Source organism: Macrobrachium rosenbergii, chromosome 37, assembly GCF_040412425.1.
Source record: "Macrobrachium rosenbergii isolate ZJJX-2024 chromosome 37, ASM4041242v1, whole genome shotgun sequence".
Taxonomy (NCBI): domain Eukaryota; kingdom Metazoa; phylum Arthropoda; class Malacostraca; order Decapoda; family Palaemonidae; genus Macrobrachium; species Macrobrachium rosenbergii.
The window spans coordinates 2,435,001-2,459,235 of record NC_089777.1 but is presented as its reverse complement, the minus strand read 5'-3'; the positions used below and the strand labels follow the sequence as shown (position 1 = coordinate 2,459,235).

General features: G+C 37.1%; 1 long non-coding RNA gene across 1 annotated transcript; it reads right to left on the bottom strand.

Moving 5' to 3' along the window:
- Window positions 1–10,472: 10,472 nt before the first annotated feature.
- Window positions 10,473–15,440, bottom strand: LOC136825128 (uncharacterized). Its single transcript, XR_010849245.1, has 3 exons — window positions 14,119–15,440; window positions 13,227–13,455; window positions 10,473–12,291 (listed from the first exon to the last, which is right to left on the bottom strand). It is a non-coding gene; the product is annotated as an uncharacterized lncRNA (long non-coding RNA).
- Window positions 15,441–24,235: the final 8,795 nt, after the last annotated feature.

The window sequence follows — 24,235 nt, the reverse complement described above, 5'->3', positions numbered from 1 at the left end:
TCAGTTCACATACATATTGACGTCTCCTCGCAACATGATTTTACCTTAAACAACTTACGAAACTACCTTATATATGTCAGCAGACAACTGAAGCATGTATATGAGGTAGGAGGAGAAGGGTCTTTAGGACGTTTCGCTACCACTTTCTCTCAATGAGTTGACAGAAACCTTTCTTTTTATATTTTTTGTAAGCCCCATGGCTGGCGTGCACAGCGCAACATTACTGCTTGCCAGAGCATACGAGCTTGCAAGATTATTTTAAAAATGCGGATAAGGCGTGCAGCGCCGTTCCACCACCCCCAGCACTGGAAGCCGAAATACAATTTTACCCCCTCCCCTCCATCCTTCCTACCCAGCTCCGCACGGTCCACCGGTAGACTGGCCTCCCCAAGTTCACTGACACTCACTCACCTGCTAGCACGATGGCTGACTGCAACCCTGGAACCTCTCGCCCCTCCGAGCCGGTTGACTGCAACCCTGGAACCTCTCGCAACTCCGAGCCAGTTACTAAGGGGAATTTGCCCAGAACATGTGTTAACTGTTACCTGAGCTACAAGGACTTTTCGGTATATTAGGCTACTCGGGCAATTATGAACGGCTCATACAGTTTTGCCAGGACCACGGTCTTTTGCGGAAACAGGCCTTTTGCCCTCACTGTGGCAAGGAGTGCAGGCTTGACCTGCAAAAGAAGGTGTTCAGGTAAGTTGGTTACACCTTACTTTTTGATTTTTATACCTAACCGCAATGCAGTTTTCAAATCTAAAGTTGGCTAAACAATTCCTTAAACAGCTATACTGTACTATTAGCTGTGTACGTTCACAATATTTTCAAGTTTTGAGGGTTGTAACGAGTCATTTGCTTTCTTCTCTTAATTCCAGGTGCGACAGGTCGTATGCCCCAAGCCACAAGAAAGCGAAGAAGAGTTGCAGCTACTATCTGTCGCTGTTTAAGGGCACATGGTTTTCTGGGTCCCTCATGGATGTTGAGACTGTCCTCTTCTTCTGTTACATATATGTTAGTGATTTTTTTTAATTACAGGATTGTGAGGACAGAACTAGGTTTAAGTGACGTAGCTATTAATGACTGGTCCAGCTACTCTAGAGAAGTAAGTTTTTTTAGGTTTTATTTTTTCAGTGGTTGGTTGTATTATCATCCTTTAGTTACTCCCCTAACCGATTTTTTCATTTCAGGTCCTAGTACATTGGTGTATCCGGCAGAAGAAACAAATAGGTGGTCCTGGTACAACTGTCGAGATTGACGATGCGAAGTTTGGCAAGCGAAAGTACAACGTAGGCAGGGTTGTCGAAGGCCAGTGAGATTTTGGCGGTGTCTGCAGGCAGACCAGGGAATTTTTCGTGGTGCCTGTTGACAACAGGAGCAGTGCGACTTTGCTTGCCGTCATCAAGGACTACATTGTACTACGGACCACTGTTGTTTCTGATTGCTGGAAAGCTTATGATTGCGTGAAGGACGAAGGCTACATTCACTTAACCGTCAACCACTCCATGAACTTTGTGGAGCCGGTAACCGGTGCCCATACAAACACTGTTGAGAGGAGGTGGAGGGAACTTCGTGAGACGACGCCTAGGTACGGCCGTAGGAGGTACAATTTCGTCGGGTACTTGGCCGTAGCGTACTTCAAAATTCATTTTGAAGACCCAAAGATGAGGTTGCACGCATTCGTAAAGGCAGCGGCTGAGTTGTACCCTCCACCCCTTTAAGGTAAATGTTCCTAAACTGTTCTTTATTATTAGTTAGGTCAACTGTGTTTTGGTGTTACTGAGTTATAGTTTTCTATATGGAAGTGTGTTTTTGGGTAACTGTTATTTACCGCCACGTCTCTACAAAAGTCCTACGTCACTTTACCAACTCGTACTTTCTGTGCAGTACCGTAACCCCATCTTCCTCCCCACCCCCCCTGCTGAACATAAGGCTCCCTAGTGGTTATGTAATCCAAGATGGCAGCGTTGTTTACCTGTTAAGTTTCTTCACCCTGGTCGCAAGCAATGAATAGTGTCCAGTTGAGCTAGGCTATGGTAATTGATGTTTTTCTGTGTTGTTTTGCTTGCTTTATATGATTTTAGGGTAACATTTGCTGGTAGGCCGCTGCTAAGCTGTAATTTACCCTTGAGCTGTATGCAACCCACACTACAGATGTGCAGTTTTCAAGGGTCAATTACATTTTAGTTACAGCCAACCCCCAAAATGTTATTTTAAATTCTTGTTCAGCACGTCAAACAACACAGGAAAACGTCAATTGCCATAGGCTAGCTCACCGCGGACAGCCGGCTTAGAATTACCACATTTCACTTGGAAATTAGTAGTTTTAGAGATTCTGGACCACAATATCCAACAATTATGGGGGCCACAGTGGTAAACCAGTTTTTGGGTTCAGAAAAACATAAAACTAGTGAAATAAATGTTGCATTATAACCTAACCTAACCTTAGATGCTATGCTCATTTGTAAGCAAGAGGTCGAGACCTGCCCCTTCCTATGATCTATCCAACCACAACTAACCTAGCCTTACCTAGACGCCAAGGGCTTTGCTCCCCCTAGACTCTCTCGCATGACATAACCAAGGTCAGTAGTCCGTTACTCACCTACTGCGTGGCATCACTTTGACGGTATTAATAACCCTTACCTTTATCAGAGTATCATAGAGGTGTTAGAACACATCCTGTTTTTTACTCGTTAGCGTTTATCTCCACCCATAAAACCGGGTTTTCTATTGGGGCCCCAAAAATTGCAGTATATAAGGGGTGGAGTGTTTTTAAAAATGCTAGTTTGCTATCAAAATGAATGTCAGAAACATTCAAAAGATACACTATAAAGTATTTTGCCCGAAATTTTGTAATACATCCTAAATAATCTAAGGAACAAAGGAGCTGTAACAAAGAACTGAAGCCAGTTTTTTAAAGCATTGCCAGACTTTTGAAATCCCTTTTAGAAATTTGGAATAAAAGAATAAATTGGGTTCTGGCATTGCCCATGTCTCCATATTTCCCCAAATAAAATAACCAAAGACATTGAAAATAAGCTAACTATCCTTACCCAGAATGCACGGGACAAAAATAAACCCAGTTGGCAGCCTTACTTCCAGGTACATCGAAAAGCTTAGATTAATATTAACTGGTAAATATCGTGGTTACTGTAAGTTTGCATTAGATTTTATTATGCTTTTATTGTAAAGTATAATGGGGAGACTGAAGAACAATGGTCCTCCAGTATTGAGAGCTGGTATTAAAGTAAAAACAAGTAAAAAATCCGCCGAAGTTTCTCCCGCGCAATCGAATTTCCTGTACAGCGTATAATCAAGGCCACCGAAAATAGATCAATCTTTTAGTGGTCTCGGTATAATGCTGTATGACCTGAGGCCGAGAGAAAGGATAAACTTGTGTAAACGATAATGTATAAGAAAAAGGTTTTAGTGGGTGTAGCGTGCCGAGTTTTTTATTCAACGGATATCTGTCTATCTATCTATTTATCTATCTATAAATATACATATATATATATATATATATATATATATATATATATATATATATATATATATATATATATATATATATATATTTATATATATATATATATATATATATATATATATATATATATATATATATATATATATATATATATATATATATATATATATATATATATATATATATATATACACACACACAACACGTATGCTGATGGACAGTGAAGATTGACCTTTCTTGTTCATATTTTATTTCCCGACGTTTCGTAATTTTCGCATATAATTACATCTTCAATGGCTCTAAAATAGATAAAAACAGCACGTAATTAGCATAAAACTCAAGCATGAATTTTTGACACTTAAAATTATACATTTAAAAAAAATCAAAATATATTAAAATTCACAAAGTAAGACATTGTATTGGACCAAACTTCCACCAGAGTAAAAGAAGCACAAGTGGAAGGAAGCTAAAAAAAAAAAAAAAAAAAAAGAAAATACACCTCAAGACAAGAAAAGGGGAGTGGCTGGTGACTGCGTGTTAGTGGATGAACCAGTTGTTTGATCAATAAGGACTCTAAAATGGGTAATTCCTGGGTGGTGGGTATTTGCCCAGTGATTTTAAAATCTTTATTTTCAATGTATGTTTTACAGCTTTTAGCATGAGCTCTTATGTTAGAATGTTCCGGTTCGTGAGTCTGCTGCCTGTCCAGAAACTGACCCCTCTACTGTATGACAGTCGATGTATACTTTAAGGAGCTTCCGTGTGGATCCTACATAAGTCCCTGAGTTGCACCTGGGGCAAGTATGTTTATTTACCACATAAGAGAACATGAAAGGGCACAGACGATCCTTGAACTGTTTTCCTGGTAATTTTGCCAGTAAGATTTGCCAAAAATTACTAAACAGTTTCTTCTGCCAGTAAAATATCCTACTGTACCAAAACTGGAATTTTATACCAGCTTCCCCTATGTCTGTGATAGTTCTCTTAAAAGAAAATTTACTCAGGTAATACAAGATCATTTCCCTGCTATAAAAGTTAACCTGTAACAGAGAGAGAGAGGGAAGATTTGTTTCTCCTCTAAGCAGACAGAGTTTGATCCACGTTAGGGCCCCTGCAGTGATCCTCATAGAATCATTCTAAATCAACTCCAGTGTGCAAAGCTGAGGCCATGTCAATTTTGAGTGCAGGTGCTGCATATTCAGTCAGACTTTAATTTCATTTGCTGGGGAGAGAATATAATTTATGTATACTCACAGGTAAACGAGATTATTTACCCATTCATTAGCTTCTTCCATGATGTATAGTTTATTGGGTAGACAAGCATGTCTTATGGCCATTGCCATGTTTTTGTAAGTGTTGATCTTCAGGCATATTTCCTTGTATTTTTCTTTGATCAAGTAAAGTGCTCGTGTTTCTTGTAACTAAATGTCGCCTGGTTGCTGGAGTAGTAAGGTTTTCCATGAGAATACTGTAGAGAAAGGGACTAAGAATTCCTTCTTGTGGTGTCCCATTTTCATGTTCAATGTATTCAGAATAAGCCCCTTCGAAGTGGATACCTGATTCCTGATTCAGAGTGTAGCTCTTTGTCCATGGCAATAGACCAGGGAAAAGAAAATGATAGTAGGGTTTGCCAGTTCCTAAGGTTCTTCAAAATCCAGAAGGACTATTTAGGCTTTCTTTCATTAACTGTGGACAGGACATTGGTTATGCATTCTCAAGCCCCAATGCCTTTTCTGTATGCATGTATTCGTGGGTGCAAGGGGTATCCTTACCTCTTTTGAGAGCAAGGTTTAGTTCCTGCATTTTGAAGGGTATATCCATATTATCAGGAGTGTTGCAGGCAACTATTATGGCTGTATTCCTGGTGAGCCACAGTGCTGTTAGGCTGAGCCGAGATCTACGGGGGAAATGGACAGTTCTCATCCTGTCTGCAAAGTATTGGGCAACATGGTCTGCTTCACTGTGAGGATGAATAGGGTGAGCTAATGAGATTCTTTTTATTTGACACCCTGTTAATCCACCTTCAGAGTTTGGTAACACGTGTGAGTTAGTGCACTTGCTTACACCATTGATACCAGGTTTACAGTCTTGTCTTATAAGTGACACAAGCAGAATTGGTGGTAACCTCTTTCATTAGAGTTGGCAGTTGATCAATCCTATGTCTCTTGAAAACTTTCTGTTAATTCTTCAATTCATTTCTCTAACTCTTGGAATTATCGTACAAGGCATCTTCATAGTGGCCAAAAGTGTACTGTTTCTTTGGCATAGACACTAGCTGGACCCGTTACATTGTTGCAAAAATCCTGGAAAAAATAGAAAGTGGGACAATTAATGTATTCTATAGACCAGGTAGTAATAAAATTTTCAAAGGTGGTTCAGTTTACAAGCTCATGGTTCTATCCAGGAGGAGGAGGAGAGGGTGGAACTCTCTGTAGATGTAAGGTGGATTGCAAGACAAAATGGTCACTGATTAATATGGTTGCAACTACCAGGTCACATCATCTTGCAGATTACTGGAGCAAAGAGTTAGGTTTTAACCGTCCTTCCTGTGAGTTGGATCATCACAGTTGTTCAGTAATTTGACTCCTGGAAATAACTGGAACAAGCAGTACATGTGGCGTCTCGTGGGGTCTTCTGGGTGTCTGACCCTGATAGAGGTATGATGAGCAATAAAGTCACCTGCAACGATAATGTTGCTCCTTGATGCCATATCAAAAAGGGCCTCTGTTTTATACTATGATTCTACTTCTGGTCCACAGTTAATTTTTGGAAGTAAGGAAGAAGAGATTGTGTATTTAATTAGTCATGAGACCTCTTGTTGTATCAGACCGGGGTGTTTGGTACACCGAGCATCCCCTGTAAAAGGAAGATGTGTTACCTTGAAATGTTTCTTGCAAAAGAATAATATAGTCCTTAAAAGAAATTTTTGACTGCAACGGCAAGTGTAGTGTTAATTCCACGAATATTTCATTGAATTAATTTCAGCAGTTCCCTGTTGTCAATTATGGAGGAGTTGTGGTATGACCCACAGTTGGTGCTGGAATCATTGTTGCTGTGCATACTCAGTAGTGCATGCCGATGGACAGAACACCCTTGAAGAAATCCTTGATGTTTCCTGTCTGTTATATCATGGCTGAAAGGAATATTAGTAGCTGTAGTGAAAGAAGAGGTGACATTGTACAATACATTAAAGAAGTGCTCATTACTGAAGGACCAGGATACCTTCTTGGAGCTGGTGTTGGGATTCCCGATGACACGCTCACAGCTGGCGATGGGTGGTTGAGGTGGAGGGGGAGAGACAGAGTTTTAAGGTCTGGGAGAGGCAGGGGTATCTGAGGATGGAAGGGTATGGCTGAGTGGATGAAACAAAGGGAGGGGGTGATGGGAAGGTTGTGGGAGGAAGGAGAGTGGGCTGAAGAGGAGGAGATTGGCCTGTCATTTCGGGGGCCTAAGTGGCCTTCATGTCTGAGGAGGGGAATGTCTTGGAAAAGGGTGCAAAAGGGTAGGAGAAACCAGTGAGAAAGGGTGTGAAACTGAGGGCAGGGCGTTTCTGCTAGGCATCCCTTTCACCGTAGAAATTTGCTGGGGTCGAACGGGACATGATCTGTTCCTTGCATGATGAGATCCATGGTTGTTTGGGCAGCAGGCAGTAGTGGCTTGTCTGGCCTTGAATTTGACCAAGCATATAGCTGTGGCATGGCGGCAACTGCATATCCCACAAGTTTCTAAACCTATGCACTGCTGATGGTGGTGGCTGAACTGCTGACACCTGTAACATCATAGAGGCTCTAGGGTGTAATCAGTTACGAAGGAGGATCCCAGGATACCAAGGTCTACTCTCATAGCTATTGGACCTCTGAAGTAGATAAATTTAAGATAATCTACAGTGGCCTGGCCACGTGGAGTGATTGTGAAGTCATCTCTTAAATTAGGCCAAGCTGAAATTTGAAGAGCAGGTTTAGAACTTTCAACGGCGGCAACCTTATTGTAAGACATTTCAGATGCAGGTGCCCTAACTTTGGGATGAGGGAGAGATCTTTGAATATTATTTCCAGATTGTTGATTCTGGGGAACAAACTGGAAAGGTAAATTCTGTACCTTCCTCTTCTTTTCCCTGTTACCTTTGGCCCATCCTTCGAAGGTCCTGAGGGAAGGAAGAGGTCGTTTCCAGAAGAGTCAGATGAAACAGGTCCACATGAGAGGGGTAGAAACAGACTCCATATTCCTCCTCCTAGTGGGGTCTGGGGCACTGGTTAGGCTGAGGGAGGGGAGATAGGACGATCTCTTCCGCGGCATCATCTGTCGAAAAAGAAAAAGAACATGAAACAAAAAATTTTAAAAATCTGCCTTCCGTAAAAACTGCAAATTTGAAAAGTTTGCATTCTCCACACACCACTTTTCAAGACGTGCCACTGGCGTATTCCTCCGACGGGTTAAACGACGTCGGAGAGATAGCGTTAAAACTGTCTGTCACTGTCACTAGCTGGTTGGGCGCCATGAAGCACAACACAGAGGCAGGAGAGCACAAGGCAAACTCCAGGGGTCAATGCAAGGGCTTATTAGTGTGTGTACAAATGGCCTCTACCTTGGGTGATGAAGTCATGAAAAATGACTGGAGACAAAAGAAAAAGACTTTTCAACAGAAGCGTTCCTTTGTGGTTAGATTTAGCACTTTTCACAAGTATATATACATATATATATATATATATATATATATATATATATATATATATATATATATATATATATATATGCACATATACACATATATAAATATATATATACATGTATACATACATACATACATATATATATACATACATATATATATATATATATATATATATATATATATATATATATATATATATATATATATATATATATATATATCACTGTATATATAAAAAATATATATATATATATATATATATATATAAATATATATATATATATATATATATATATATATATATATATATATATATATATATATATATATATATATATATATATATATATATATATATATATATATATATATATATATATATATATATATATATATATATATATATATATATATATGCACCTGTTTGTTTGAATGGACTGAATCATCAACTACTGGCATGTGCGTTATGAATAATGATTATGCCCAGAGTTGGTTGCATGGTCTAAAAGATCCTGAAATTAGCGGAAACAATGTCGACTCCTCATCACATCATCATCACATGTACATAAGTCTGTCCCGTACTTTTCCTTCAGTCTCCCCTCCACGCCTTCATCTCTAATTAAGAATAAATTTGAAGGCTACTTAGACAAGTAAATAAATGAATAGACAGATATATAAGGACACAAATAGAAGGTGCGCGTGTAAGCCGACACGTGATCACAATAGAAGGGTCAAATGAGGCCGAAGGCTGAGTTTGTGTGTCCCCGTAGGGGGGTAGTGTCGTCAAACAACACATGCTGGTCACTGTAGGCATTAAAAAAGGTTCTTTGCGGCGTGCCTTCGGCCCATAGCTGCAATAAATTTTTTCGTTCCTTTTACTTTACCTCTTTCATATTTTTGTCTTCCATCTTACTTTCCAGACGCCTAACAACTGATTCGTAAAACTGCTTTTAGGTTTTCCTCCTGTTACACCCTTCAAACCTTTTACTGCCAATTTCCGTTTCAGCGCTGAATGACCTCAGGGATCATTCATGGGCCTTTGGCCTAAATTCTATATTCAATTCAGTTCAATTCTGAGTTCCTGAGGAAGTCACTTACAAAACAACACAACTTCTGGTCTCTGTTAGTTAAAAAAAAAAAAAACCGTGGTGTGCCAGCACAGGCTCTTGCTCATAAGAGCAGCCCGTATGCCTACGTAGCTATCAATCAATCGTTCTTGCTGAGTATAAACTTGCAAACATCAATGACTCTCGCTGTCTCTAAAGTTTTTTATGAAAGCAAAGTGTACAGAACGGTTGCTTGTATGCCTGTGTGTGGAGAGAGAGGGAGGGAGAAAACGTAAATTTTTAAGAGATTGCAGTTCATTCTAAATTAGTCTAACATTGTTTCCTGACAAGCATTTGCTTCTAACAGCCTTAAAACTGAATATGAAATTTGGCTTCGTGATGGCTTTGGTCAGTAGAAGAGATTTGCCCTAGACATCAGTCGATGTTTTTATCATTGGTCTTATACCAACGCGGGTTTTAATTCTTCAAGCAGCACGTAAACATCAGCTAATAATAGAAATCTGAAGAAAGCACTGTGTGGGGAAGAGAAAAACGAAGATTATTTTGCGTTGCTCCTTACAGTAGAACCTATCAAGTGGGATCCATACCAATTCAAGGGGAGTGGTTTTGAAAAGTGCCAGGACCGAAATCCCCTAGCCAGATAGGTTAGACCAGCGTCAATATATTGACTCTGGGGTAGACATAACTTGCACAGCACGAGTAGTAGTAGTTTCCTCGTTGGGTTTCGTTCTCAGCTAGCACTCTGCTGGCCGCGAGTTCGAATCTCCGACCGACCAATGAAGAATAAGAGGAATTTATTTCTGGTGATAGAAATTCATTTCTCGCTATAATGTGGTTCGGATTCCACAGTAACCTGTAGGTCCCGTTGCTAGGTAACCAATTGGTTCATGGCCACGTAAAATAAATCTAATCCTTCGGGCCAGCCCTAGGAGAGCTGTTAATCACCCCAGTGTCTGGTTAAACTAAGATATACTTAGCTTAGCACGAGTAGTCTACTCGATGGAGCCATAGACGAAGTGGTGGTGGCAGTCTCTACTGTTTTTGGACAGAGGTGTCCGTCCAGCTGAAAAATGTACGGTCATGAATGGGTGTGTTCAGCTGTGCTACATAATGATACTCTGAACACCACCACAATCCGTGTATTTTTAATCTGCTTTAGTTTGTCATCGTCAGAAACACTGTTCCACGGCACCTGCCATTTAATAAAGGTGATGAGGTTCAGTAGTAGTAACGAATCACTGGCAGGGACGGGTATACTTGATCTAGTCGTAGTGGTTACATCCTTGGCTGCTTTATCAACATCATTTCCTTCATGCTTGCGTGTTCACAGTTGCGATATATCTACGCTGGCGCCTGCTTCATGTAATTTGTGAAATAAAAACTCGATTTGTTGGAATAAGGATCTTTATGAATTGTGCATTCTGAGTAATATTCAAATTTAGTGTGGTATAAAAGATCCTTCAAGTCCCTAATTCTAAATACAGTGTTCCAGAAAACAAAAGCCCATCCTGGCATAATCCCATCTACTTATATCCATTGATCTAAAATCCAGCTACAGGAGTATCAAGCACACCTCCAGTAGTTTAGAAAATCTAAAAAACTTTCTTTGAAAAATAGGGGTTTATCATCACCATTATTTAGGAATTAAGGGTTCATTACCACCATTATTTAGGAATTTAGGGTTTATCACCATTTAGAAATTTAGGGTTTATCATCACCATTACTTAGGAATTTAGGGTTTATCATCACCATTTAGGAATTTAAGAGACCACAGGGTAGCGAATTTCAATCCGGGTCTCAATCTGAGAGTCCATTGCAATCTTTGGAATCATTGGCAGACAAAAGTCCTTCACACTCTTCATCCTTACCACAAGCGAAGGAGTGCTTTATGCATGGCAGTCCCGCTCAAATGAGGAAATTTGTTTTCAGCACAAAGCAATCTTGTCCAAGGTGTAGGCGACAGGCACGGACACTGATTTACTCTATTCCTTGAGCCCGTGTTGGTATATCAGAATGGGCCAATCCTGGAGGATATGCAGTCCAAGTACCGTAGATGGCAAGCGGATACACTCCCCACTAAGGCTACAACCGTCTAGTGATAACTAGTCTATTCATTTCGAAATAAAAGGCAAACGATTTCCAAGGTATTAAACTAGTGTAATACGTACAGAAAAAAAAAGTTATCTCAAATCAACACCAACAACGAATCCTTTAAGAAATACATATTGGAACCTAGGGCACCCATAAGTTTGAGGATGTAAACTTTCAGCAGTTAAATAAAGCTACAGCGGGGCAGCCTACTGACGAAGGTCAATAGGAATGCCAAAGTTATCAAAAACATTGAAGTTATGGTGCATGAAAGACAAAGGCGTCCTGTGAGAGACTCCCAATGAAAATGCTGCAAAGAACCTTTTAATTGAGCTACTTTTTCCTCAAGGCATGGGACACGAACAATCATAAAAATACCTTGACTCCAAAAAGAGTCATAGAAACTCGGTAGATCACACGAAATCTTAAAATTTTTTTAAGATTCCGAAACAAATCACCATTTAGTTCTCAGTTGCTTTAAACACACCGCACATAAAACAGACAACCTGTATATTTGTTTTTAGTTTTATGAACTATGCAATGACAAACTGTAGTAGATTTTGTTTATTCTATACTAACTAGTGAGCTACTTCTGAGAAACTTTGATCCATCTTCCCTCTAGATTTCAACAGCTATGCATCGTTTGACTACAGATCACGGCACTTATCCAATAACCACTGTATTCACCTGAAGGCCATTTAGAAAAATATTTTTCAGTACTTACAATTAATGTTTAGTAGTCATAATTCCATGCTATTAAATATCAACTCAACTATATACTTTTTATTGAAATTTAAAATAATTACACACGCTAACCATCGAATAAGCGACGCTTAATAAAGCAATCATCAACGCCAGGCTCCATTTCTCACATCAGCTCAACTTGAAACTTCTTGTGAGGGGTAACAAGAAACGAGTTCTCGACTGACCGAAATAGTGCTTGCATTGCCTTCAATATCCATTTCAGAAAGCCTATTCTGTAAATAGAAGAAAACTCCTTAAAAGAATGCTAGAGCATCACCCGAGTTACAGATCGTAGTCAATTTTAACTTTGATGAAATAAAGCTTTCACTTGAAATTATTTTTTTCACCGTACTGATAAACTTACAAAGCCTCAGAGTAGAGCTTCCAGGAAAATTTTTAAGTTCTTTCAGAAAAATTAAGTACTTTCAAACAAGTGGTCGGATAGTTAGGAATACTAAGTAAAAGAACATTAAAACTCTGGTGTTAAAGAGATAACTAAGTAGATTCGATCAACTATAATTTGGGCTTATATGTTTTATAGTACAACTGGATTTTGTATATTGTATGAATTTTATATTGCTCGTTATATTCTTGGCACTAATCTCAACTAGTAAAGTTAAGAAACTTGTATTTGATTTAGAACTGAACAAAATGGAAGCTATAATTTACGTTATAAGCTCCAAAACAAAGTTAAGAGGACATTGTGGCTGTTGCAGTAACATGTTGCACCTAATCAGCAAAAAAATATTCAAGCATCAAATTTCAAAGCAATGCAAAATCACAGTTATTTATTTATTTATTTTTTTGTCCTGAAAAAATCCAGCGTCCTTACAGTACAGATTCTTACAGCAACTAAAATGACTTGCTAAAACTAACCTTATGTAAACTTAAAACTTTCGTTTTCTTATTGCTGAACTTTAAAAAGTTATCCTAAATTAAATTTTCAAGTTCCAAATACACATTTAAGTTATTTTACTGAACATTATAAAGAATAAAAACAGAAAAACCTAAGTCCGAAAAATGTGAAAGTTCCAATTAATCAGTTACGTTACTCTTAAAATCCTAAAAAAAAAAAAATTTTAAAGTATTTAACTGCTGACATCAACATAATGCGCTTAACACCTGAAAGAAAAAATTATTTGGTTATTTGAACCTTCCATACCCTTACCTGTGGGTCACAAGACCAATAGGTAGTGTACAGGGTATGGGAAGCGCCTCCACCAATGGTTGGTTCACAAAAGTTTCTCGCCTCAGACTTTAATAAAATAGCCTTGAAGAGTAACTATTCCATTTTTCCAGTCGTATGGATGCAATAGTAGTCTTTAGTTTAAGTTTTTCACCAGTGCGTCCTGCTTCTCAAGAGAAACTTTATAAGCTATCTTGGCCCCATTAAGTACCTGAAAGTATTTTTAAATTGATTAGAATGATATTATGGCCAAATAAAAGTTCCAGTGCAAGAATTACTATGCATAATTTAAGAGCAGATTAAAAATCCATGCTTTTACACCAATGTCACTAGGCATAAAGTTTGTCAAAGCATAGAATACTAACCTCCGCGGAATGTTGCAAATTTCCATTACTTTGCAAACTGGTACATAATCCACAAAGCTGCATTGCGGAAAAAATCTTATGAACTTACCCTGATCCTGAAAGGGACTAATTTATTATACAGAAATACAGGGCCCCTGACCCACTAAGTAAATGAAGCACATTTTAATGACCACAACGATGTAACGTAAGTTTACGGTGATAAGTATGTAAATATTACAAAGACAATTTTCAAAAACTATTCATTGTATCCCACAAATGACAAGCAAGGTTGTGACAATCAGCAAATAGGGAAAGGTAGTAAAGTCTGAATAACAGTTGAAACGAACAGAATTATGAAGGGCCAGCAGTGAAGAACTTGAAATATCAAAGATATTTCTTTTAAGTTATTTAAAACTAATAACTGTTGTGCACAAAATTCAGTATAAACAATATAAAGCTATGAAAATTATTGAATAACAAGGCTAATATCTAAGTGGAACCACTTACATGACAAAGTAATCCAAACTTACCATAAACAGATAATGAAGCCTTCACAGCCTTAACTCCCGAACTTCACCATACGATACATACAGTTCCACGAACGTCCGTACAACTTGAATACAGCAAACGGAAAATTTCTTCTCCAATGTCTATAGCGAATTGTCTACAAACCGTCCAGTTCCATAATCAAACAGAACAAAGAAAACTCTAGAGCTTCGTTGACTCTAAAGCGATAAGTGAACTTCCGTTTGGCGTGGTTCCACTGAAGTAAGGATCATTTATGAGAGTCAAACAAGGATCGTTTAGAAGTGAGACAACATGCGTCTTTGTTTCATCGCCGGATATTTGATTATTTCCTTTATAGTCTTGGAGCCTGGTTGGGTCCCGTATGCACTAAGATGTACCCTAAATTGATCTTGTTTAAGGGTTGTTTGGACATAAAAAAAAAAAAAAAAACTTGGTCACATGTTCCACAACTGGCCTGTTTTCTGCCATTTTGAAATCCAAGATGGCCGCCTGACAAAAATTATAAAAGTCAATAAATGACCAGAATATACTCAATAGGCATATTATTTCAAAGGTCTTGAATAGGAGAATACATAATAGGATGGTTTGGCATGAATTTTCATCAGATAAGGATATAAATAAAAAAAATTAAATTTAAAAGAAATTTATACATAATTGTTTATCTGTGTCTCCCAATACTGTGCGGTAGTAAAATTAAGCAAATAAATCATACATTTGTGTAACGAACTATTAATTGTTTAAAAAAAAAAAAATCACACTCTCAAACCTTCATTTCACATTCCATCATTAAATTATCTTCACTGTCTTTGGAATCATTATGACCCTTTCTTATAGTATTATGTGGATTGCTACACTGCCCACTTACATCACACTCACAGAATTCACAGCAACTAATGTCTGCTACACGGCAAGGACATACATTTGACCTAAAGCATTTTTTACAGGTGCATGGAAATGGAAAATCGGGGGGTTGATTAGGTTCAGAAACAATAAGTGGTACCAGGAAGTCATCTTTCAAAATGTAACCTTAATCTTGTGGATTCAGTATATCTATGGTAGTTTTTGTGGCATTTGTCCAGTGTTGCAAAAAAGCTTGCTTAATATGAAGCTGTATGCTATTTGAAGTTGGAACAAGTCTTTCAAAGTTGTTTTTAATACTTTTATCATGGTACAGGAAATATCGCAGCTCACTGAATGTATCTATGTGGACTCCACTAATGGCTCTGGCAAGAAACTGCTCTGCTTTGATTTCCATATCATGAGAAAGTTCTTTATTTTTTCCAAAATCCTTGATTAACTCTATTCCACCTTGGTCTGCTGCCTTGAATACAGCAATTTTCGTTGAAACCTTGCTGGTCGTGTCACAACCACTAAGTGCATGGACAGCTGGAAGTACAGAAACTAGTGCTCTTGACATTGTCAGTACTAAATCATGGACTGGCAATGCCCTTTTAGTGTTGGCTTGTCCACAAAGGACCCATAGCTCTTCTAGACCACTGCATTTCCAAGTTTCAATGAAGTGGTACGGTAGATATACTAAAAAATCTGTATCTGGTGAAGCCACTATGACGGTCTTGAATAATTCTGTGCAAGTGGCATGGTTAATATGTAACAACATTCTATCATCAGCCTCTTTGTGTTGACAATGAAGTGTCGGTACATCTGATGAAAATTCATGTCAAACCATCTTATTATGTATTCTCCTATTCAAGACCTTTAAAATAATATGCATATTAAGTGTATTCTGGTCATTTATTGAATTTTATAATTTTTGTCAGGCGGCCATCTTGGATTTCAAAATGGCGGAAAACAGGCCAGTTGTGGAACATGTGACCAAGTTTTTTATTTATGTCCAAGCAACCCTTAAACAAGATCAATTTAGGGTACATCTTAGTGCATACGGGACCCAACCAGGCTCCAAGACTATCAATACTTCCTAGTTCTTCGATAACATTGAAATAATAAAGAAAATTTTTTAATTATCGAAAAAATGAGTGAAAAATTTAGGTGTGTAGCATCTATGAAAACGTAAAAATTTCTTTTTACAGCTTTTTACAGGACCGAACATACTAAAGGATGGGGCACCTCTTACGTCATTCTTTATTCCCTTTATTCTTTCTTACTTACCCTAAGTTTCTTATCTGGTCCCAAATTGCCGGAGGAATTCTGTGGGACCTGCAGATTCTTTGACATCATCGGACGTTAGAAAAGACATTCGAAGAATCGTTGAGGGTTCTCTGTATTAACTGTCAAATCCACACTATTATCGCACTCAGAAATAAGTCTTTCACTTTTTTCTGGAAAGACTCTATTTTCAGTTCGTTCGATATCACTCTCGGGGGAGCAAATTTGAAGGCTCTGCATAGGCGTAGGAAGAGGCGGGGGCAGAGGGGGCATGTGTCCCCCACATTTTTCGGAGAGGGGGCAAGAAGGATATTTTGGCGCCCCCCCCTTCCCCAACTGTTTACATATATCATTGTATTAGGACAACCAATTAATAATTATACTTGCTGCGGCAGCTTTTTGTTTTTTTTTTTTTTCTTAATCATGCATTTACTTTCTATATCTTGTCAACTTTATCTTGTCCCTTGGCTCCCCCACCTTTTAGGAGGTTCCTACGCTCCTGCTCTGAAACCAACATTTTAAGTCATCTTGGCACAGGTAATCAAGGCATCAATTTTCACTACAAACTCATGAAAAAAGGCACCCAAAAGTTGCTTTGCAGTCTAAACAAAAGAAACTAGGGGGCTAAGTAATGTACTCCATCATAATAGCGTGTTAAAAAAAAAGAAGTTTGTCGAGAATAATGTAACATAATGAAGAAGATACTGCCTTCTGTGCAAACGAGTTGGTAAGTGCTAAAACAGAGAAAATGGGAGTTTTTCAAAAAATTATTATACCCCTGCGTCCACATTAAGAAACCAAAATTCCAGTGCAATTTCTTATTATGTATAGAATAAGGACTACTATGCTGCTGACTTTCAAAACGCCTAGATTAGTTCATAGAGAAGTCCAAATAGAAATAGTATCCAGAGGGTAGTTCAAGTGGCTTTCAATTCCTTGCACGGAACATTTTCGGACAACATTAGCTTCACTAAACCTGATGCATTCATTAATAAAGATTTTTAATGAAAGAGAACAATTCAGAATGTTGTTTACATCTGTGCCATATTTTATTTAATAACTGCTTCTGTTTCCTCCATCCCACTAGACTTGTCCTCCGCAAACCATTTCCGTTGGCTTGTGTGTCGGGAAAATTAATGAATAGCCTGGCCGTGGGTTTGCATCCCCATATTTTATATATATATATATATATATATATATATATATATATATATATATATATATATATATATATATATATATATATATATATATATATATATATATTATATGTATGTAGATATATATATATATATATATATATATATATATATATATATATATATATATTATATATATTTACACATATATGTGTATTTATGTCTGTGTGTATACTGCATTCATATATATATATATATATATATATATATATATATATATATATATATATATATATATATATATATATATGTGTGTGTGTGTGTGTATACATTCATACATATAATATATATATATATATATATATATATATATATATATATATATATATATACATATATACATACATATATATATATGTGTGTGTGTATACATACATACATATAATATATATTATGATTAAATTTGCTAGAAAGAGATGACGTAAAATCTCCTTAGGTGTAGTCCCTAGACTGTAAGACTGAGTAACTGAGCATTATCATCGGAAAACCCGAGAAGCAGGGACGGAAATGAATAAATGATAGAGACTGCTGGACAGCTGAACTGGAATGCAAGGGAACAAAGGCTCCCGGTCATTTTCTTGAATTTTGCAAGGAGAAAATTGAGAACATAATCGTTACTTGTGCTGAAACGCCGAATCGGATAAATACTACACTACAGACAAATGATAGACTAACAAGATTTAATAATGTAAACAAAGATGGTATTATTATGATTATTAAACTGGCAAAGAAAACAAATTTTACAAGTGATCCGATGCCAAATCTGAACTTACTGGCGTTGAAAATTTTTCATGCTTAGTGTAACAGTGAAAGTTATAAATGTCAGTATCTCTGAATGCAAGTTCCCTACAGCTGGGAAAGCGGCTGTTGTTGAACAAACATCTCGATCATCAAAGCCGAACTTCATACAGGCCTCTTTCGACTTTATCTTTTTTGTCCAAAATGTTAGAATATGTCATTCTTGAACAGATAATTAGTTATCAGGAAATGGTAAATGCTTTACTGGATAGTCAGTTGGCTTATGGACACATATCTTACAGAAACCGCTTTAAGTTCTGTTGTAAAAGACTTATTAGAAACGGTAAATAAAGCAAATGGTATTTTGGTGCTGCTCCATCTCAGCGCTCTTTTTTATACAGTTATTCATGAACCTCTCAAATTATTTACGATCAATTGGTGTTACTAAAGATAATTTTAAGTATTTGAAAAGCTGCCCGTTAGACATTAAGAAGAGGAGCACCTCAAGGCAGTGTGTTAGGTCTAATTTCATCTTGTATTATGAAACATGCTACGGGGACGTGGGGGTCAAGTTCAAGCTATTTGCTGATGGCACCCAATTTTGTTTTTACATAAACGATATTAAGGATACAAATTAGATAATAAATGATGTCCTCACCAGTGTAAGGACTGGATAACATTTAAGGCAGCTGAAATTAAAAAATAAAACTGAGTTTACGTTGGTAGGAACGAAAAATGAAATAAGAAACCTTGGTGCTTTTCGGCTTAATATATAAATAGAAATATAGTTTCGGTCGCTGACAAAGCACGTAACTTACAGTAGGTATGCTGCTAGACTCTTATTTGTCTCTTGGTGCTAAAATAAGAAAAATGTTGCAAGGGTTACTGCACATCATCTCAGAAATATTTCATTTGTTCAAAAAATATATTGGAGAGTGTTCCATAAAAATCTTTTGATTAATTGTGTCGTAAACTGGGTGAACAGCTGCAGAAAATACCCTGTCGAAGATGCAACTAAATACTAAATAGAGCGCCAAGACTAATAAAGGGTGTTGCACCGCAAGACGGGACTTAGCCAGTATTGTCTAAGTTGCACTGGTTCCCCGTCAACGCTAGAATAATGTGTAAAGTATGTGAAATGATTCATCAAGCTGTCATGACTGAGTGTCCAAAATATTTGAATGACTTGCTGCATATAATACATCCAATGCTTAGAGTCAACACAAGAATAGGTACAGGCGGACACAAGTTATCTGAGCCAAAATGCGATTCGAAAGTAGGGTTTAGAAACTAAATCTGCCGCTCCAAGACTATACAATAAGCTCCCACTTCGTATCAGGAAGACTGAAAATATCAAGTCGTTCAAGGAAAAAGAGTAAAGAAGAATTTTTCTGAGTGTGGATTTGACAATTAATAGGAGTAGGCAATCCAATAAATATAAGAATCGAGAATGTGTCTGCATTATTATGCATGTAACGAGTTGAGTTTGCAGGTTTCCCATAGCGCTTTCGCTGGAGTGGGACCCTAGGAAAAAACAGTAAACAGTAATATATTTTTTTTTTTTTGCTTACTGCATGATGTTACGTAATACGCCGAAGAATATTCATTCTCTTGTTCGGTAAGTTATTGATAAAAGCTTTCTGTTATGATACACTGAGGCTACTTTTATCGAGAACCGAGAAGTCATAAAACGAAGAATCAGTCAGCGTGTAAGCATCAACAAATTCTTTTAAAGTTTCCCCCTAAACAAAACCAAGGACGTCCTAGTACTCTTCCGCATCAATCGTCCAAGTTTCAAGACAGGAGAATCCATGGTCCTTAATGGTGCGCCAACAGCAACGCGGTTCTCGGCAACCAAATGTTAGTGACGAGCGTTCGACTTCTGAATAGTGAATAATCATATCGTTATCCTGTTCGTTTTTTTCTTTGGTCGGTTCCTCGCCACCTGAGCAGTCGTAAGTAATTCCGTACCGGTTGATCTTGCTATTGGAATTTGGTAGATTGATAGATGGTCTACGTTTAGTTGTGGCAACTCTCCCTGGCTCTGCTAAGGTTAAGTTTCTATGCGTTTATGTTTGAATATTTTCGTTAGCATTAAAACTTTTGTGATTTCAGTTTATAGTTTTTTCCCCCATTATCGCAAGGGTTCATGGGTATGGTTACTTGACGTAGTAGCTTGTTGCAACAGGCCTACGTTTGTGTCTTGAACAAAGCCCTTTGAATTTTGATTTAAAGTTTTAGATTAGACTGAATTATATTTTAAATATTCCATGTCATGTTTTTCGTAAAAATTTTGCTGTAGTACAGAAGATAAATATAAACCTATTGTAAATTGTGGACAGCATTGAATATTTGGTCAAATTTTTTAGTTATTCTTGAAGCTTTAGTTATCATATGGCTTTACTTTATCCTATTTTTCGCTTATAGACTATAAAATTGTGGTAGGTTGTTTCATTAACTTCTGCAGTACAAATATAGCTTTCAGGGCCAGGAGATCTGATGGTCCTTGAAGTTTAGCTTTTAATTTACAAGTACTTGGAAATGAAGTACTTGTTGCAATCTTGACTCAAGAGTAAAGCCTTCCTCACCCCCCACCCCTTTTTTTAAAAAGCTTTTATCTACCTTGCATCTTGTCAAGATAAATGTTCGTATTTTTTTTATTAAAGCAAATTCATATCGCGCTACAATTCTGATTTTTAAAATGCTTCCAGATTTGTGACATCTATGCCATTTCATGAAGCCAACTACGCTTGTGAAAAACAGAGGTCAAAATTCTCCAGCCACAAAGTTTCTCCAACTACTCTCAACGGACAGCTTGCCCCATGTTTGGCTTAATAAAAACTAGGTGAAGTATGTTATCTGTACAGAGGTTTTCCAAATGAATTTTTGTTACCGCCCCTGTAGGAGTGCATGGGAGGTTCAAACAAAAACCAACAAATTAATTTTTCCTTTCAGGTGGTAAGTGCATCAGTCTAGCTAATTTTCGTATCAACATACCTTGACTTTAGATTTTTGTTTCAGATTTAAAGTATTTGAAATTTAAAGTAACATAACGTTTATGTTGATAGCTTAAGAATTCTAGAATTTTGCAGTTATCAGTGAATACCTTTTAACTTATTTTGCAATTGAAGTGTTAAAATAAGTACAGTAGTTACAGTAATCTAAATATTTCTTGAGATTGTATATAAATCATGGTGTGGTAAAAATATTTCACACATACATATATACATATATACATATATATAAATATACATATATATATAATATATATACACATATATACATATACATAAATATATACATATACACATATACAAATATACATATATATGCATATATTTATACACATACACATATATGTATATATATATATATATATATATATATATATATATATAGATGTATATATGTATATATATATATATATGCATATATATACATATATATGTATATATATATGTATACATATATGTATATCTATGAATATATATATGTATATATGCATATAATGTATATATAGATGTATATACGAGTATATGTATGTGTACTGTATATATATGTTTATATATGTGTATATATATGTATATGTGTATATATTTATATATATGTATATATATATGTATATCTATATGTGTATATATATATTTATGTATATATATGAATATAAGAAGGCCCATAAAACACTATTTGAACGTTGCAACCATATATTTCGAGCACTTCCTTCTGTGCTCCTGTTCACTGGTAAAATATGGACAGATGAAATGTTACAGAAGTATATATACAAAGCATATTGGCATTAAGTCTCCGATGGTATGCAGGTGACCGTTCCCAAGAAGGAGGGAAATAAACAATTCCCTGGTGGATTTTGGCCTCATTAACTCCTCTTTTGCGATTCATCTGGTGGTCTTGTTTCCTGGAGCACCTGTTTGAGAAGAGGTTTAAGGATTAACCCGTTGATTTCATCCGCTTTCCAATGCCCTCCTGACAAGTTCAGATTGTTGGTTTGATTGATGATAGCAGATTCCAGCATCTTTCTTTTGTATGGACAGCTACTTTTGAAAATCAGCTCCGCCCAACTCCAATATATGGAATGGCCTCTATCCCTGATATGTAGAAAAATCCCTGAACTCTCCAAAGCATACCGTACCGACCTTTTGTGCTCTGTTAATCTTTGCGAGAGGGACCTGCCCGTCTCTCTTACGTAAATCTCATTACAATTGCTACACGGAATCTTGTAAATTCCGGCTTCTTCCCATTTTTTATTTAGGTATACGTTAACGAGCGAGCTCCCGATGGATTTGGGATAATGGAAGATAAAAGGATTGTTAGACCTGAGGAGTTCTGTGGCTTTTTGGATGTTTTCGTCGTACGGAAGCTTCATTTTGTTGTTAAAATCTATTTGTCTGTTGTGAGTGGGACCTTTGTAGTATATTTTATTCGCTTTGGTAATAGCCTTCTCGATAATATGGGGTGGGTAGAGCAGTTGCTTTAGGTGTTGGCGGATCGTGTTGAATTCTTTATCTAGGTACCCATTTGAACATTCTAAGCCCCCTGAGGAATAAGTTGCACCCTACCATGATCTTTACGAAGACATCGTGGTAGCTTAAGAAATGAATGTAGGAAACAGCGAAAATGGGTTTCCTATATACTGTGAAGGCATATCTGTTCTGTTCTCTTATGATCAGTACATCTAGGAACGGCAATTTTCCTTCCTTTTCCCATTCTGTTTTGAATTTTATGGTCGGACCTAGTGAATTTAGTCTATTAAAAAATTCGTTAAAGTCTCCCCAGCTATTGTCCCAGAAAGTAAAAATATCATCTACGTATCTAAGCCAGATCATATTGTGGGGTTTGATAGACGACAAAATTTGTTTCGAAATATTCCATGTACAAGTTTGCTAAAAGGGGTGATAGGGGACTTCCCATGCTATAGCCAAATTTTTGTTTGTAAAAATTACCATTGAAAGAGAACACGTTGTTAGTTACACAGAGGTTGATAAGTTTTAAAGTTTTATCAGTGCCGAGAGGAAAATGGTCTTCATATGGTTGTAACTTCCTCTTTAAAAAAGACAACACATCGGCGATCGGGACTTTAGTAAATAATGACTCGACGTCTAGGCTGAGCAATTTGATGTTATTTGAGGGGATGTTTAAACTATTAAATTTTTGTATAAAATCCTCTGCATGTTTGACGTGGGAGGATGAGAAGGTTCCTAGAAAGGGTGATAACAGGTCTGCGAGCCATTTTGATAATTTACACACGATAGAGCCCCTGGTAGATGATATGGGGCGTAAAGGAATCCCATCTTTGTGTTTTCGGGAGGCCGTAAAAATAGGGGAGAGAGGGGTTGATTACCTTGAATGTCTCTAGTAGTTCTATGTCCTTCTTGACCTTGAGGAGACGCCGAGTCGAACCAACGTAATTCCCGGAACTGCATCCAGGGCACTTGTACTCATTAACGACGCCCGACGCCATCAGTTACTAAAGATAATGATAATTTTAATACGACTATTTTTAGGGAAAGTACATTTCACCGGACTCGGCTCCAATTTTTATAGTTCTTGTTGTATTAATTTTAAAATTAACTCTGTTCATACCTTAGTACATCGGGCTCTATCCCTAACTTCTAACTGGCTTTCTTTTCATTCTGAAATTCTCTTCCTTAAGCAGTACTTTCATAACAACTGTTTCCCTGCCCGTCTAGTACTTAAGGTTATTAAGAAAGTTCTTGATAAAAAACTTGCACCCTTAATGACTAAATGTAATGTACCTTAACTTACTATATATGCAAGCTTCTGTTTTTTACCTAACAATCAAAATTTTGCTAAGCAGTTTTCTAAAATTATTCAAAAACATATTGGTGCTCTTAACATTAAATTAATACCAAAAAATCCTAAAACCATTCGTTCTTTGTTTCCCTTCAAGGATAGGCTCTGACCCTTGATGACGTCGGGCGTCGTGTATGAGTACAAGTGCCCCGGATGTAGTTCAGGAATTACGTTGGTTCGACTCGGCGTCTCCTCAAGGTCAGGGCCGATTCTCACATGGGCGTGAGTT